This window comes from Rattus norvegicus, chromosome 12, assembly GCF_036323735.1.
Source record: "Rattus norvegicus strain BN/NHsdMcwi chromosome 12, GRCr8, whole genome shotgun sequence".
Classification (NCBI taxonomy): domain Eukaryota; kingdom Metazoa; phylum Chordata; class Mammalia; order Rodentia; family Muridae; genus Rattus; species Rattus norvegicus.
In genome coordinates this window covers 5071019-5087640 of record NC_086030.1, presented here as the reverse complement: position 1 = coordinate 5087640, position 16622 = coordinate 5071019, and the positions used below count along the sequence as shown (strand labels likewise).

Below are 16622 nucleotides of genomic sequence, written 5' to 3'. Positions count from 1 at the left end.
GTGTAGCAATAACAATAAAATGAGACCATAATTTCAAGAGGGAGCGGAGGTAGAGGCTGTTGGGTGACAAAGGAGGTGGGAGAGAAAGGAAGAGAAGGAATGATCTAACTGTATTTTAATGTTTAAAATTTGGGCTGGAGGGGTTGGGGATTTAGTTCAGTGGTAGAGAGCTTGCCTAGCAAGCGCAAGGCCCTGGGTTCGGTCCCCAGCTCCGAAAAAAAAGAAAAAAGAAAAAAAAATTGGGCTGAAGAGATGGCTCAGCAGTTAAGAGCACTGACTGCTCTTCGAGATGTCCTGAGTTCAAATCCCAGCAACCACATGGTGGCTCACAACCATCTGTAATGAGATCTGATGCTCTCTTCTGGTGTCTGAAGACAGTGACAGTGTACTCATATAACTAAAATAAATCTTTGGAAAAAAAAAACAAAACTAAGTATGAAAAGAGCAAAACCAGAAAGGAAACAGGAAAGGGAGAAAGGAGAATATGGGGAAGACTATATATATCCATCCATCCATCCATCCCCAAATACCGAGACATTAAAGGAATTAAAAACAGTGAATGGACTTGGTTCTAGCAAATACTAAAACCCAATAGAAAGCTAAAGTGATCTGGACAACATGGTCTGGGGAGGGAAAACAATCCAAGGGGACATAAGATGGTCTACTAACAGACTCATAAGCACGAACCAGACAGTGACGGAGGAAGAAAGACAGCATCAGTCAGTCAGGATGGAGCAAGACGCACTGCTGTTGCCGTACTTCACACAAACATTAGTGATGGTGAGTGGATTGGTAATCAGATATCAAGCCAAATGGAGAAGAATGTGAAGAGAGAGTAAGCACTATCTGCCAAGACCCACGCTCAAGGGTGTGCTCCTTTGAACAAACAGCGTAAGCATCAAAGCCTCGGACAAGGCGCTCCCGGGAGCATGATTACTAAAGAAGCTGACTTCACAACGCACAAAGCCTGCAGCTTAAGAGTCAGCATGGATGAGCTGTTCAAGGGTAGACAGCACAGAATATGCGTACTCGAGTATTTGGGAACTCAAGTTGCCGTGTACCAGTTTCTTACACACATCTCGGCAGTAACTATGAGGGAGATGAATAAAAAGGACTCAAGAGTCTACCGAGAAACAGCTGTCAACAACAAGCCACAGTAGACTCTGAAATCACAGTAACAGAAAGAGCAAACAGGAAGCCTGGGAAGGAGACTTTAAATGGTGGCATTTCTAGAAAGTATGATGGTGAAAGGCAATGTATAACAGTGAGAGAAAAGACTGGCACGGTTCAGGCTTGTCACTGAAGGCTAGGGTGATGCTCCCAAAATGTACAGGAAAGAAAAGGAAGCTAAAATGAAAACAGTAAGGCTGGAGAGATGGCTCAGAGGTTAAGAGCACTGACTGCTCTTCCAGAGGTCCTGAGTTCAATTCCCAGCCAACACATGGTGGCTCACAACCATCTGTAATGGGATCTGATGCCCTCTTCTGGTGTGTCTGAAGACAGCTACAGTGTACTTATATATAATAAATAAATCTTTAAAAAATGAAAACAGTAAGAGCCAACAATGGGGCAGGTTCCTGAGTCAGCACTGAATCTTTACAAGCCGTGGTATTCTAAGCAGTTTGGACGTACTTACCATGAACCCGAGAGTCATTAAGTGTACATGGTCACTCACCCTGACTCCCACCCAGCAGAAGAGGCCCTCCTCCAACACCTAGTTATCCTGAGCCTAGTGAAATGGCACATTATCGTAGTATACTCACTAGACTTCCATCTCTACCAAATCATAGACTTCTGAGACAAGGACAGGCATGACTTTATGCTACATGATGAGCATTAGTAGTAGTAGGTATTCAGAAAGTACTTGCTGAATCAATGACAACTATTTAGAGAAATATCAAGTCTGCAATGCAGATTCAGAATTTGTCATTAAAGGCAGGGGTGGAGGTAGACAGGCATGAAAAATGTAGCCACTGTGCAGCGCAGATTAGACAGGGGAAGAAACCAGGGGTTTTCAGCCTTCTAATGCTGCAACCCTTTAATACGGTGCCTCGTGCTGGCCAACCCCCCCCCCCCGCAACCATAAAACTACTTTTGTGCTATTTCATAACTAATCTTGCTACTGTTGTGAATCATAATGATCTTGGGCAACCCCTATGAAAGGGCTGCAACTCTCAGGTGGAGAACCATGGAAGACAGCCCGTTTAGGAAACAGCGATATGAAAAGGGATTCGGGCAATGGCTTACGATGCTGACCCAAAGAGCGAAAAGTATTTTAACAGAAAAAAGAGGAAATGACTAGAAAATTATTTGTTCCTGAAAAGCAAGCCATTTAAATATTATCTGAAAACTGATTTGGTGGAATGTCCTCTATTACCCCACTGTATACACTACATATACAACACAGAGCAGCTACCCACTGTATACACTGCATACACAACACAGAGTGGCTACCCACTGTATACACTACATACACAACACAGAGCAGCTACCCACTGTATACACTGCATACACAACACAGAGTGGCTACCCACTGTATACACTACATACACAACACAGAGCAGCTACCCCACTGTATACACTGCATACACAACACAGAGCAGCTACCCCACTGTATACACTACATACACAACACAGAGCAGCTAACCACTGTATACACTACAGACACAACACAGAGCAGCTCCCCACTGTATACACTACATACACAACAGAGTAGCTACCCACTGTATACACTACAGACACAATACAGAGCAGCTCCCCACTGTATACACTACATACACAACACAGAGCAGCTCCCCACTGTATACACTACATACACAACACAGAGCAGCTCCCCACTGTATACACTACATACACAACAGAGTAGCTACCCACTGTATACACTACAGACACAACACAGAGCAGCTACCCCACTGTATACACTGCATACACAACACAGAGCAGCTCCCCACTGTATACACTACATACACAACACAGAGTAGCTACCCACTGTATACACTACAGACACAACACAGAGCAGCTACCCCACTGTATACACTACAGACACAATACAGAGCAGCTCCCCACTGTATATACTACATACACAACACACAGCAGTTACCCACTGTATACACTACAGACACAACACAGAGCAGCTTCCCACTGTATACACTACATACACAACACAGAGCAGCTACCCACTGTATACACTACAGACACAACACAGAGCAGCTACCCACTGTATACACTACAGACACAACACACAGCAGCTACCCACTGTATACACTACATACACAACACAGAGTAGCTACCCACTGTATACACTCAGACACACACAACAGAGCAGCTCCCCACTGTATATACTGCATACACAACACAGAGCAGCTACCCCACTGTATACACTGCATACACAACACAGAGCAGCTACCCACTGTATAGACTGCATACACAACACAGAGCAGCTACCCACTGTATACACTGCATACACAACACAGAGCAGCTACCCCACTGTATACACTACATACACAACACAGAGCAGCTAACCACTGTATACACTACAGACACAACACAGAGCAGCTACCCACTGTATACACTACATACACAACACAGAGCAGCTAACCACTGTATACACTACATACACAACACAGAGCAGCTACCCACTGTATACACTACATACACAACACAGAGCAGCTAACCACTGTATACACTGCATACACAACACAGAGCAGCTACCCACTGTATACACTACATACACAACACAGAGCAGCTACCCCACTGTATACACTACATACACAACACAGAGCAGCTAACCACTGTATACACTGCATACACAACACAGAGCAGCTCCCCACTGTATACACTACATACACAACACAGAGTAGCTACCCACTGTATACACTACAGACACAACACAGAGCAGCTACCCCACTGTATACACTACAGACACAATACAGAGCAGCTCCCCACTGTATATACTACATACACAACACACAGCAGTTACCCACTGTATACACTACAGACACAACACAGAGCAGCTTCCCACTGTATACACTACATACACAACACAGAGCAGCTACCCACTGTATACACTACAGACACAACACAGAGCAGCTACCCACTGTATACACTACAGACACAACACACAGCAGCTACCCACTGTATACACTACATACACAACACAGAGTAGCTACCCACTGTATACACTCAGACACACACAACAGAGCAGCTCCCCACTGTATATACTGCATACACAACACAGAGCAGCTACCCCACTGTATACACTGCGTACACAACACAGAGCAGCTACCCACTGTATAGACTGCATACACAACACAGAGCAGCTACCCACTGTATACACTGCATACACAACACAGAGCAGCTACCCCACTGTATACACTACATACACAACACAGAGCAGCTAACCACTGTATACACTACAGACACAACACAGAGCAGCTACCCACTGTATACACTACATACACAACACAGAGCAGCTAACCACTGTATACACTACATACACAACACAGAGCAGCTACCCACTGTATACACTACATACACAACACAGAGCAGCTAACCACTGTATACACTGCATACACAACACAGAGCAGCTACCCACTGTATACACTACATACACAACACAGAGCAGCTACCCCACTGTATACACTACATACACAACACAGAGCAGCTAACCACTGTATACACTACAGACACAACACAGAGCAGCTCCCCACTGTATACACTACATACACAACACAGAGTAGCTACCCACTGTATACACTACAGACACAACACAGAGCAGCTACCCCACTGTATACACTACAGACACAATACAGAGCAGCTCCCCACTGTATATACTACATACACAACACACAGCAGTTACCCACTGTATACACTACAGACACAACACAGAGCAGCTTCCCACTGTATACACTACATACACAACACAGAGCAGCTACCCACTGTATACACTACAGACACAACACAGAGCAGCTACCCACTGTATACACTACAGACACAACACACAGCAGCTACCCACTGTATACACTACATACACAACACAGAGTAGCTACCCACTGTATACACTCAGACACACACAACAGAGCAGCTCCCCACTGTATATACTGCATACACAACACAGAGCAGCTACCCCACTGTATACACTGCATACACAACACAGAGCAGCTACCCACTGTATAGACTGCATACACAACACAGAGCAGCTACCCACTGTATACACTGCATACACAACACAGAGCAGCTACCCCACTGTATACACTACATACACAACACAGAGCAGCTAACCACTGTATACACTACAGACACAACACAGAGCAGCTACCCACTGTATACACTACATACACAACACAGAGCAGCTAACCACTGTATACACTACATACACAACACAGAGCAGCTACCCACTGTATACACTACATACACAACACAGAGCAGCTAACCACTGTATACACTGCATACACAACACAGAGCAGCTACCCACTGTATACACTACATACACAACACAGAGCAGCTACCCCACTGTATACACTACATACACAACACAGAGCAGCTAACCACTGTATACACTACAGACACAACACAGAGCAGCTTCCCACTGTGTACACTGCATACACAACACAGAGCAGCTAACCACTGTATACACTGCATACACAACACAGAGCAGCTAACCACTGTATACACTACAGACACAACACAGAGCAGCTTCCCACTGTGTACACTACATACACAACACAGAGCAGCTAACCACTGTATACACTGCATACACAACACAGAGCAGCTACCCCACTGTATACACTGCATACACAACACAGAGCAGCTACCCACTGTATAGACTGCATACACAACACAGAGCAGCTACCCCACTGTATACACTGCATACACAACACAGAGCAGCTAACCACTGTATACACTACATACACAACACAGAGCAGCTAACCACTGTATACACTACATACACAACACAGAGCAGCTAACCACTGTATACACTACATACACAACACAGAGCAGCTACCCACTGTATACACTACATACACAACACAGAGCAGCTAACCACTGTATACACTGCATACACAACACAGAGCAGCTACCCACTGTATACACTACATACACAACACAGAGCAGCTACCCCACTGTATACACTACATACACAACACAGAGCAGCTAACCACTGTATACACTACAGACACAACACAGAGCAGCTTCCCACTGTGTACACTACATACACAACACACAGCAGTTACCCACTGTATACACTACAGACACAACACAGAGCAGCTACCCACTGTGTACACTACAGACACAACACAGAGCAGCTAAATCAACAGTCTGTTCCATGTGTTCAACGCTTGCTGCATACGCATAAGGGTCCACGTCTCCCCAGCATCTCCAGAGGCTGGGCATGCTGACACAAACCTGTAGCCCAGCACTGGGAAGAAGGACACACACAGATGCAGGGGCTGGATGGACAGACAATCCAGCTTAAACACTCAGCTTAAGTTTCAACAAGAACCTGATGAAATACCACATGGAGAACAATAGAGGAAAGGATCCGACATAAGCTTCTGGCTCCAACGAGAGCACACAAGTGAACACACACACCAATACAATGGTGAGCAATGTATAAAATGTATCCCTGGTTCTAACAGAGATGGTGGGAAAGTCTTATCTTGAGGAAAATTAAGTCATAAATCCTAAAGGGCAGCTCTATTTTATAGGTCTAAACCTCATTCTAAAGTTTTATTGAAAAGACCATACAATATTTTAATATCGACCGCTTATGCTATCCAAGTTTAAATGCTTAATTTTTAAAAATGTGATGCAAGGGACAGAGAAATGGCTCAGCACTAAAGAGCACTGGCTGCTCTTCCAGAGAATCTGGGTTTAATCCCCAACCCCACATGAAGGCTCATGACCGTCTCTAGCTCAAGTTCCAGAGGATCCACTCACCACTGCCTGTTTCTGGCTTCAGCAGTTGCTGCACATATGTGGTACAAGCCAAACATTCAGGCAAAATACCCATACACATGAAATAAAGGGGAAAAAAGACATGAATGTAAAATTGAGGAAACATGTCAAGCAGTTAAAGTGCTTGTGACATAAGCATGAAGACCTGGGTTTGATCCCCAGCGTTCACAAAAAAAAGTCAGATATGACCTGTCCCAGTGAGGCTGCTATGTCACACGTGCGTCAGTAGGTGGCAGAGAGAAGAGGGGCTGGGCGTCTACACTCGGTGTAGCCTAACATTCCCTGAAAAATGTGAGCTTGAAACAACCACCAATCTGGTGCGAGGGGCCTGAATGGGCTCCCAAGACAAGGAACAAGCCAGAGACTAAAGGAACCCTGCCTGGGACTACAGGCCTGGGCAGAAGTAAGCCTGAGACAGATGACCCTTGCAATAAGCCACTTGGGTGGGGCACGGGACTCCCAAGACCACTCAGAGACAGTGGACACACTAGGAGGAACAAGTAAGTGGTGGTGGGGAAATGGAAGAGAAAGAGAGACAGAAGGATGTGGGCATAATGAAGACTGGAGACTATGTTACCTGAGGACATGGCATATCTGAGGGCTGTGCAGAATTGGTGTCACCGCTCACCTGGGCACTGAGGGAGAGCTGGCCCTGGAGGCAAGAAACAGGAGAGCTAAACCCCACCCCCTGTCTCCTGTGTGGTGGCATGGGCTGGGAAGAGATGCAGCTCCTTACCCCTTGCCACTTACGGCAGGCAGGGAAGCTGGCCCCAAGGTCCTCAGAGCAGAACTGGCCCTGCCCCTCATCAGGGCAGCACAGACCCTGGAAAGCTGGCCCTGAGGGTGTGAATATGGGAGAACAGGCCTGTCTGCTGTGTGATGGCATCATCAAGGGAGAGATCCCCTCCCCTCACTTCTGCCCTCTCCACCAAGCAACAACTAGAAGAGCTGGCCCAGACAGGGTCATGAGAACAGGAGAGCTGGCTCTGACCTTGACCTGCTACAGTACTCAGGAGAGCAGCCCTGTACCTCTGCTGAGAAGCACAGTACAGGTGACCCTAATGGCAGGGTGGGTTAAGAGCTGGCCCCAACTTGACTGCCATGTGGCAGTGTGGGTGATAAGAGATGCCCTCCCCCACCTTTACCCCTTGCCACCTACAGCAGGTGGGAGAGCATCGTAAGAGCAAGGAGAGCCGGCCCTGCCTCTAACCTTCTGCGGCACTAGGAAGAGCAGGCCCTGCACCTCACCTGGGCAGCACAACAGAGCTGGCCCTGGATGCAGTGGTTGTAGGTGAGCCAGCCTGAGGGCCCTGCTCTCGTGTGCTGGGTGGTGGTGAAGATCTACAGCAGGCAGAAGAGCTGCCATTAGAGCGAAAGAACTGGCCATGTCCCTTACTAGCTGTGACACTTAGGAGAGCCTGTGCACCTCACCTGAGCGCCAGGACAGAGCTGGCCCTGGTTGCAGAGGCTGTGTATAAGCAAGTGTGAGAGGGGAGAGCTGACTTCCGATCAGCTCAGATGCCTCTCAGGTCCAGATTCAGGCCTTTAAAATGGCGTACCCCAACATCTACAAAACTACAGATCTCCATGACACAGGACCACAACAAGATATCTGAGGAGTCCCAGTGAGGATCCAGCATTGATAGAGTAGCAGAGGCCTCACAGCAGACCAATGAGTCACTGCAATGAACATTTGCAAGCAAAAAAGTGTGGACAAAAGGGTGTACTGGGGGACACACTGACGCACTGCCACTTCCACAACAAATTCTTTTTCTCTGTTGCGGGGACAGGTTGCAAAGGTAAAGGCTGGGTATGAGGGGAGGGGAAGATGAGTGGGATTGGTGCATATGATGTCAAATTCACAAAGAACCAATACAAAGTTTTAAATTAATTAATTAATTAAAAAATAGAAAGCTAGACGTGATGGTGCACACTTGCAATCAATTCTAAAACCAGGGAATTGAAGATCACTGAGATTCCCTGCCTAAAAAGCAAGAAAGATGGGCTCCTGAAAAGAAAAATACCTAAGGTTCCAGACCACACACTAACAACCACACACTCATCTGCATAGACACATACACACCTGCACACAAGACAGAAGAGAGGAGAGACAGATGAGGGGGAGAGGGAGGACACGCCATGTGAACTCCAGCAGCGACACACACCCATAAAATTAGCACTCAGGTGACAGAATAGGATTGTCACAAGGTCAGGGTCAGCAGCAAACTCCAGGCCAGCCAGGAGTAAGACTGTCGCAAAAGAAAAGGGGGAGGGTTCGGATGAGCTGAGGTTCCAAGACTGAACCTTGAGGGAATAAATCTACTGATGGGGAGAAATGGAGAGTCAGGGAGCATAATGGATATAACGCCTGGAAGCACGGCTGTCTTCCAGGCTGATATGGTGGCAACTGTTGAGTGAAAACACACAAAATGACCACGAATACTTCTTGAACTTGGTTGGATACTTCTTTTTATTCACAAATGTGGACTGCTTCAGGAATTTGGGTGCCATCCTTGCATAGGGCCTTGCTAATTTTCTCTGTATCCTTCCAACTTCAGTATAGCTGCTGTCAACATGTGCATGGGTATTTTAAAAGAATGTTTTCGGAAGACAAAATCTAAATACAAGATAAATAAAAAGAAACGGGAAGGAAGCAGAAAGGAAGCAAGGCAGGAGAGAGAGCAGGAAATGAAGGGGAAAAAACTGAGACAGAAATGCACCTTCCAGACTGACAGACCCAAGGGGATCTGCCAGGTTCCTCTCAACAGAATCTCCCTCATATGCAAAGAAAGAAGAGGAACTGCTTTAAAAAGAATTTACATAAAATGAAGCTTATGAGAATCTATTTTATATACAATACATACTAGGGAACAATGCACTAATTTTACTAACTTCCTTCTCCATTTCAAATAAGAATTTAACTGTGCGTGACAGCATATGCCTATGATCCCAGTACTTGGGACATAGAAAAAGGAGGGTCAGGGCTCAGGACCAGTCTAGGGTACATACTGACACTCCAAAAGTTGAACAATAAAATAGTAAAACCTAAACTTAAAAAAATCCACACTTTCTGTAGGTTGCAGAGTTGGCTTCGTGGTTAATAGCGCTTGGTGCCCTTGCTGGGTTGCATTCCCTTCACCCACACAGTGGCTCACAACCATCAGTGACTCCAGTCCCAGGGGATCCAATGCCCTTTATTGGTGTCTGTGGGCACTGCCTGTTTGATGCATATACATGCATACAGGTAAAACACCCATACACATGAACTAAAAATAAGTAAGTCTAAAACTATTAACTAATTGTATCATCTATTTATAGAGTAATGATGACAACCTAAGATCCCCTATTTTCAGTGGATGATTTGAAACTTTCAGAAAGCACTTAAATTTTAAATTTTTACGTCTATTGTTGCATTTACATTTTGTTTCTGGTGGTGAAGAAATGTTCTGACAGAACCTAGGTCTTCTGCAAGAGCAGCCAGTATTCTTAACCACTGAGTTGCGTGCAATTTAAAACAAAACAAAACAAAAAGATATAAGAACATGATCTAACTATCATCCTTGTAAAACTCAGTTATTTAAAAGAAACATGATTCTATTTTTTAAAGCCAGTTGCGGTAGCCAACACCTTTAATCCTAGCACTCGAGAAACTAAGACAGGAGGATCTCTATGAGTCCTAGGCCAGCCTGGTCTACATAGAAAATTCCAGGACAGCCAGGGCTATATAGTGAAATCCTGCCTTAACACTCCATCCCCCAAAAGAAGAAATGAAAGAAATGTGTATTTATTTTTAAAAACTATTTTGATTAATACTTTGTGAATATCATACAATATAATTTGGTCATGTCCACCCCCCTCCCCTTTACCTCCTAATCTATCCATCTTTGAGTTTGTTTCTTTTCTTTTCTTCCTTCCTTCCTTTCTTTCCTTTTTTCTTTTAATTAACTCATGGTATCCAATGTGTTGGCCAAGAACTCTTAATAGTGTCTGACCTATTGGGGTAATACCATTAAGAAAACTGGTTCTCTCCTCTCCCAGCGGCCATCAAATCCCACTAACTCCTCAGCTAGAGGTGGAATTCTGTGCCCATCTCAACTGCTCTGAGTTCTGCAACCGTTCCCTCTGTGTCCAAAAACCAGTTTTCTTAAAGTTATCCATTACCTGGCTCTTGAAATCTTTCTGCCCCCTCTTCCTCAAAGACCCTGAGTCTTAAGGGTAGAAGTGTGACAGGCTCATTCCACTTAGGGCTGAGCACTCTACCATCTAAAAGAAACATGCACACTAGATCACACTAATAGTCCTAAGGAGAAGAAAATCAATTTACCCAGTATTCCTTGACTCAAAGATATGTAAGATTTTTTTCATTGGATGAAACAGAAAAATAGCACTGATCTAGTTAGACATGAATCTTGACATTCTCATCATTTTTCTTTTTTTTTTTTTTGGTTCTTTTTTTCGGAGCTGGGGACCGAACCCAGGGCCTTGCGCTTCCTAGGCAAGCGCTCTACCACTGAGCTAAATCCCCAACCCCTCTCATCATTTTTCTTAATAATTCCCAACGCTTCATCAAGTTCACTGTCAGAGAATCAAAGCAAGCCTACTACTAGAATCCCTACATGGTCGTGTTTATTAAGAGCGGTTTTCTCTCCAGGGATCTCACCTCCAGGTTTAAGGCAGAATCAGGACAACTACAGAGTTGCAAAGACACTGCAGTCTTCTGAAAACCAGCAGGTGGCACACTCATTAAAGATAATCCACACAGCAATTAAACAAAATGAGAAATTAGGCCTATTCTTGTCAAGGACAATGGAAAAAACTAGAAAGAGAAACTTCCAACTGAAAAAAAGAAAAAAACTATTCTCAGTTAAAAACATAAACCTACAGCAACATTTATTTATATTCCAACTGTTAGAACTAAAGGCTGCTTCCGATGTGCACAATAACTCAGCATCAGATTCAAACACAACAGGCACTGTTAGTCCTTGATACTTCGAGAGAGAGCATTAACATCTCTCATGTACTGAACGACGACTAGTTCTTCGGTCAGTAGTATGTGCAATGCCATGTCCGGTGAAGAGAGAAAAATCACCACTACAAAGCTGTTTGGTTTTAATTAATTAATCCTATGTGTACTAATAAAATACAGAGCAAGAAAGTTCTGTTTTCCTTTGTGTTCAGTGTGCAGACTTAACCATTATCCTCAAAGCGATGCAGCTTAACACTCTTTTTTTTTTTTTTTCCTTTTCTTTTTTTAGGAGCTGGGGACCGAACCCAGGGCCTTGCGCTTGCTAGGCAAGCACTCTACCACTGAGCTAAATCCCCAACCCCCAGCTTAACACTCTTAACGCACACACTGCATTAGGAAGCACAAGTCATGGAGAGATGATACCACGCATAGAAGAAGATGTGGGTGTCTATGCACACATTTACTCACTTTATGTATGGGAGTTGAACACCTGCAGACTCTGGAGTCCAAGAGGATTCTGGAAGGAATCTAAAGTCATTGAAAAAAAGACTGCAGTTTCAATAGTTCTTTTCGAAAAAAAGGCAATTTGTGAGTCCATGTTTTGTTAATGTTTTTTTAAAAAAGCAGATGTCATATCTCATGTTAATCTTTTGTAAGAAACACACACACATACACGCACACACACGCACACACGCACACGCATGCATGCATGCACACACACACACACACACACACACACACACACACACACACAAACAAAGCCAGGCATGGTGGTGCACACCTTTGGTCCCAGCAGAAGGAAGCAAGTGGATCTCTGAGTTTGAGGCCAGCTGAGTCTACATAGTGAGTTCCAGAAGAGCCAAGGCTACACAGTTAAAACCCAGTCTCAAAAACAAAAACAAACCAAAAGGAAAGTTTAATAAGTTCAAACATATCTCAACGAAAATCAGTTTCTACCAAGCAATGCAAAAAGTATCCAGTAAACTCTCTTTAAAAGTAGCTTAAATGTTGTGACATTTCTCATTTATTGGAATCCTTTTATTTCTCTGGTCAGTATTCAACTCAATGTCTAATTACAACAACATAACTGGACTTCTCTACTATAAATCTCAGGCACCTCTTCTCTTGGTTTCATTGAAAACACGGAAGTTCACACAGAAACTTCCTCAGGCTTCTATCATCAAATGAAGCATCTAAATACACCATCTTCTGTTCCTCACATAAAAATCTAACCCACTGTGGTATACAGGGTCCCAGGATCTGCAGCTCTCGGGAAGCTTCACCTCATCAACTCTGTGTTTCTACCCCACATATCAAACGGTGTCAACTAGATCCTTTCAGTATTCAAATGCTGTTCTTGGATGAAGGCAGGCAAGTATTCACGGAAGAAAAAATATGTGTTTTGACTACATTTCTCATACTAATCCAATACAGCTTCTCAGATCCACTAAATTCCACATCATGCTTTTGCCATGATCAATGTTGCAGACTGCAAAAGTCAACAATTTCCCTGTTTCTATCTACAAACATGCAATGTAACTAATTGGATTTTCCCATCAAAAAGTGCGGATGGGGGGGCTGGAGAGATGGCTCAGTGGTTAAGAGCACTGACTGTTCTTCCAGAGGTCCTGAGTTCAAATCCCAGCACCCACATGGTGGCTCACAACCATCTGTAATGGGATCTGATGCCCTCTTCTAGTGTGCATGAAGACAGTGACAGTGTACTCATATACATGAAGTAAATAAATCTTTAAAAAAAAAAAAAAGTGCGGATGGGCTAGAGGCACAACTCAATGGAGCACCTGTTTACCATAAACAAGGCCTTTGGATCTGATCCACACCCCCAACAAGTTAAGAAGGGTTTCCAGGTCTTAAATCTGAATCTCACCAGGCTATGACCAATGAGAAACTGGCAAACTCAGTAAGGTCCTTGTGTGGGAGTTTGCTAACCTGGGGTTCTAGACATGTGTGCAAGCCCACACTGTCCCTCTGTAGTTTATCCATTTGTTAAATCAGAAGAGAGAGCCAGGTATGGTGGCACAGATCTGTATCCAAATAAGGTAGACAGATTAGGGAGTTCGAGGTCATCCTCAGTTACATACCAAGTTTGAGGTTTGTTGGCTATATAAGACCCCAATTCAAAATATCAATTAAAAACCATATGAAGAAAGGGACTGGTTAATCCAGACATGGTCAACAAGAAGCCAGCCCTAGCCAAACTACCAGGAAATCACATACCTACAGAAGCCTCATTCAGATCAGTAGAACTACCCAGATCACCCAAATCCAATTTGGCTATTCGAAGAACTAGAATTAGGAATTAAATCATGGGTGATTTGCCATACAATAAAAGCTGAATAAATGCTCTAGGGTCCTATGGTACTAAATCAAACGAAACACTTTTTTGACCCTTATGTACTCCATTCTAGCAAGACGATATGGAGTTGACCAAAACATCTTTCTCAAAACAATATTCTCCTTAAATCTCTAATGCACTTTTACCTTTTACGGATTTTTTTTTCCTCCTACTTAACTGGTCACATTTTTGCCCTTTTTCCCCTTCTTCTTTTTGTATAGCAGCTTCCTCTGAGATTAACACATTCTGAGATTAAAACATTTCAAAAAAAATTTAAAAAAAAATTCATCACCCAGGGAATCTCCTTAATGTAAAAGGTAAAGAACTCAAATTAGCTTCAGGAAGTCCCTGAAACTGACCAGTTTCACTAATCCCCTCCCAGAGTGAGCAATAAAGACCACTGAGAGTCACTCTCAGAGATGACAAGCTGAGTGAGTGAGCCTGCAGGCTATGTGGTATGCTCCAGGTTCCCAGCTTTTATGAGCTGTCACCCAAGTTGAGTGGTTTTTGACGGTACAGCTGTCTTTGAGTCACTTCTCTTCTAAGTAACCCTTTGCCCTCAGTTCTCTAAGTAACCCTCATAAAATTCAGTGGTTCACCAAGGTGGACTTGAGCGGTACCCATACTTTGTTCTGTTGTGGGCTCCCTATCTGGGATGCGTAAATGCGTGTGTTGCATCTCCCCAGGAAATGTCTAACTCACAATACCTCTAAACATTAACAGTCTACCAGAGCCTAATCCCATCTACTTTGCTCTTTTTGACTACAGAAATTTCTCTCCCAAGGTGCGAAGCTTTGTTAGCAGACCTTCAAAACGATAAAGACAACAGAACAAGTCACTTCTCTGAGCATACTGTGCATGCACACACAGTGGCCTCAATACTGACATATGGGTACTATCAATGACATGGAGAAATTAGGGGCCTACACTAATAAGCAATAGTCTCTGAGCTTTCTGCCACTCCACAGAACTCTCGTTCTCCCATCTTCTCTGTTTCAGTGTCACCTTTGGGCACCTACTTGTATCTCCCAGAAAACAAGAAATGATCCTTGCCAATTCCTTTCTGATATTGAAAATTAATAAGCAAGTTGAGTAAGTGCTTCCTGCAAAGCAAACTAACCCCATCGCCCTTACGGAGTCGCCACACTTCCTCACAGACTGGCTGAGTTACCTCTAAGTCACTGTTCACACCACAGCTAGGAAGACCTTGATATGCCAACATCTTTCCATTACTGTCTTGCTGAAAGTTTTAAACAGTTTCTGTTATAAGAATATGTTCCAAATCAGAAAGTTTCCTCATTACACTCCAGTCATATGTCTACCTCAAAAACCTGTGAAACCGGGGGTTGGGGATTTAGCTCAGTGGTAGAGCACTTGCCTAGCGAGCGCAAGGCCCTGGGTTCGGTCCCCAGCTCTGGGAAAAAAAAAAAAAAACCTGTGAAGCCAAGAGTTTTCTATATGGGGATATGCTTGCTACCCTTCTGCATGGGTGTAGAGATAATGTCTTGTATACTGTGTAAAAAGATTCACCTGTCAATAAAATGCTGATTTGTCAATGAGCTGAGACAGGATTAGAAGGCAGGACATCTGACAGAGAGAAAGGAATGCTGGGATTGAGTCAGGGTGGGAGATTTGCCCAGACACAGAAGACAGCCTCATGAAACTGAGGACTAGGTAACCAGCCACGTGGAATGACTAAGAACACATGGGAAAGTAAGTTATGAGCTAGTTGGAGAATAAGCAAAGCTTTTGGCCTAGACATTTATTTAGAAAGTAGTAAGTCTCAGAAGCATAATTTCGTGAACCTGAGTGTGGGTGGAAAAGCATAAGGTTACAGATGGCATTAACTACAGATGGCTTTAACTTCACACGCACACGGGAAAACTTCATTAGTCCTCATGCCTATCTAGCATTGATTTTTCAAGTCTCAGAGGCCAATGAAGGAACCTGCCTCAAATCTGAGTCTAACGTAATATGACTCTTTCAAAGATTTACCAAAAATGTTCTAATCTGTTTCACAAACCAAGAGCCTGAGAACACAGTCTATCATATTTTCTGGGCAGGAAAAAAACATCAAGAAGCAGTCCTCAAAATTATGTGTGCTGGTACATGCCTATAATCCAAGTACCTGAGAGAAGTAGGAAGATGAGCAGGCCAAGGCCAGCCCCTACACATTCTGTAATGAGTTCAAAGCCAACCAGGGCTATCAGAGACTCTGTCTCAAGAAGAGAAAATCAGAAACAAAGACCTGCTGTGGACCCGGGATGCGGGGAGTGAGTCGGCCAGCATAGATCCACTGAGAATGAGCGGCAGGAAGACCTAGCTGTGGGGGCACAGAGGCTG

General features: G+C 44.1%; 1 protein-coding gene, 1 non-coding gene and 1 pseudogene across 5 annotated transcripts in view; 1 reads left to right on the top strand and 2 right to left on the bottom strand.

Annotated features, from left to right (window-relative positions):
- The window catches only part of Pds5b (PDS5 cohesin associated factor B), a 143095-nt gene that overhangs the window by 93568 nt on the left and 32905 nt on the right, over nt 1-16622 (bottom strand). The window lies entirely within an intron of this gene.
- LOC120096119 (small nucleolar RNA SNORA17) lies at nt 7146-7237 on the top strand (annotated as a pseudogene).
- Nucleotides 9434-9539, bottom strand: LOC120096101 (U6 spliceosomal RNA). Its single transcript, XR_005492132.1, has one exon. It is a non-coding gene; the product is annotated as a U6 spliceosomal RNA (small nuclear RNA).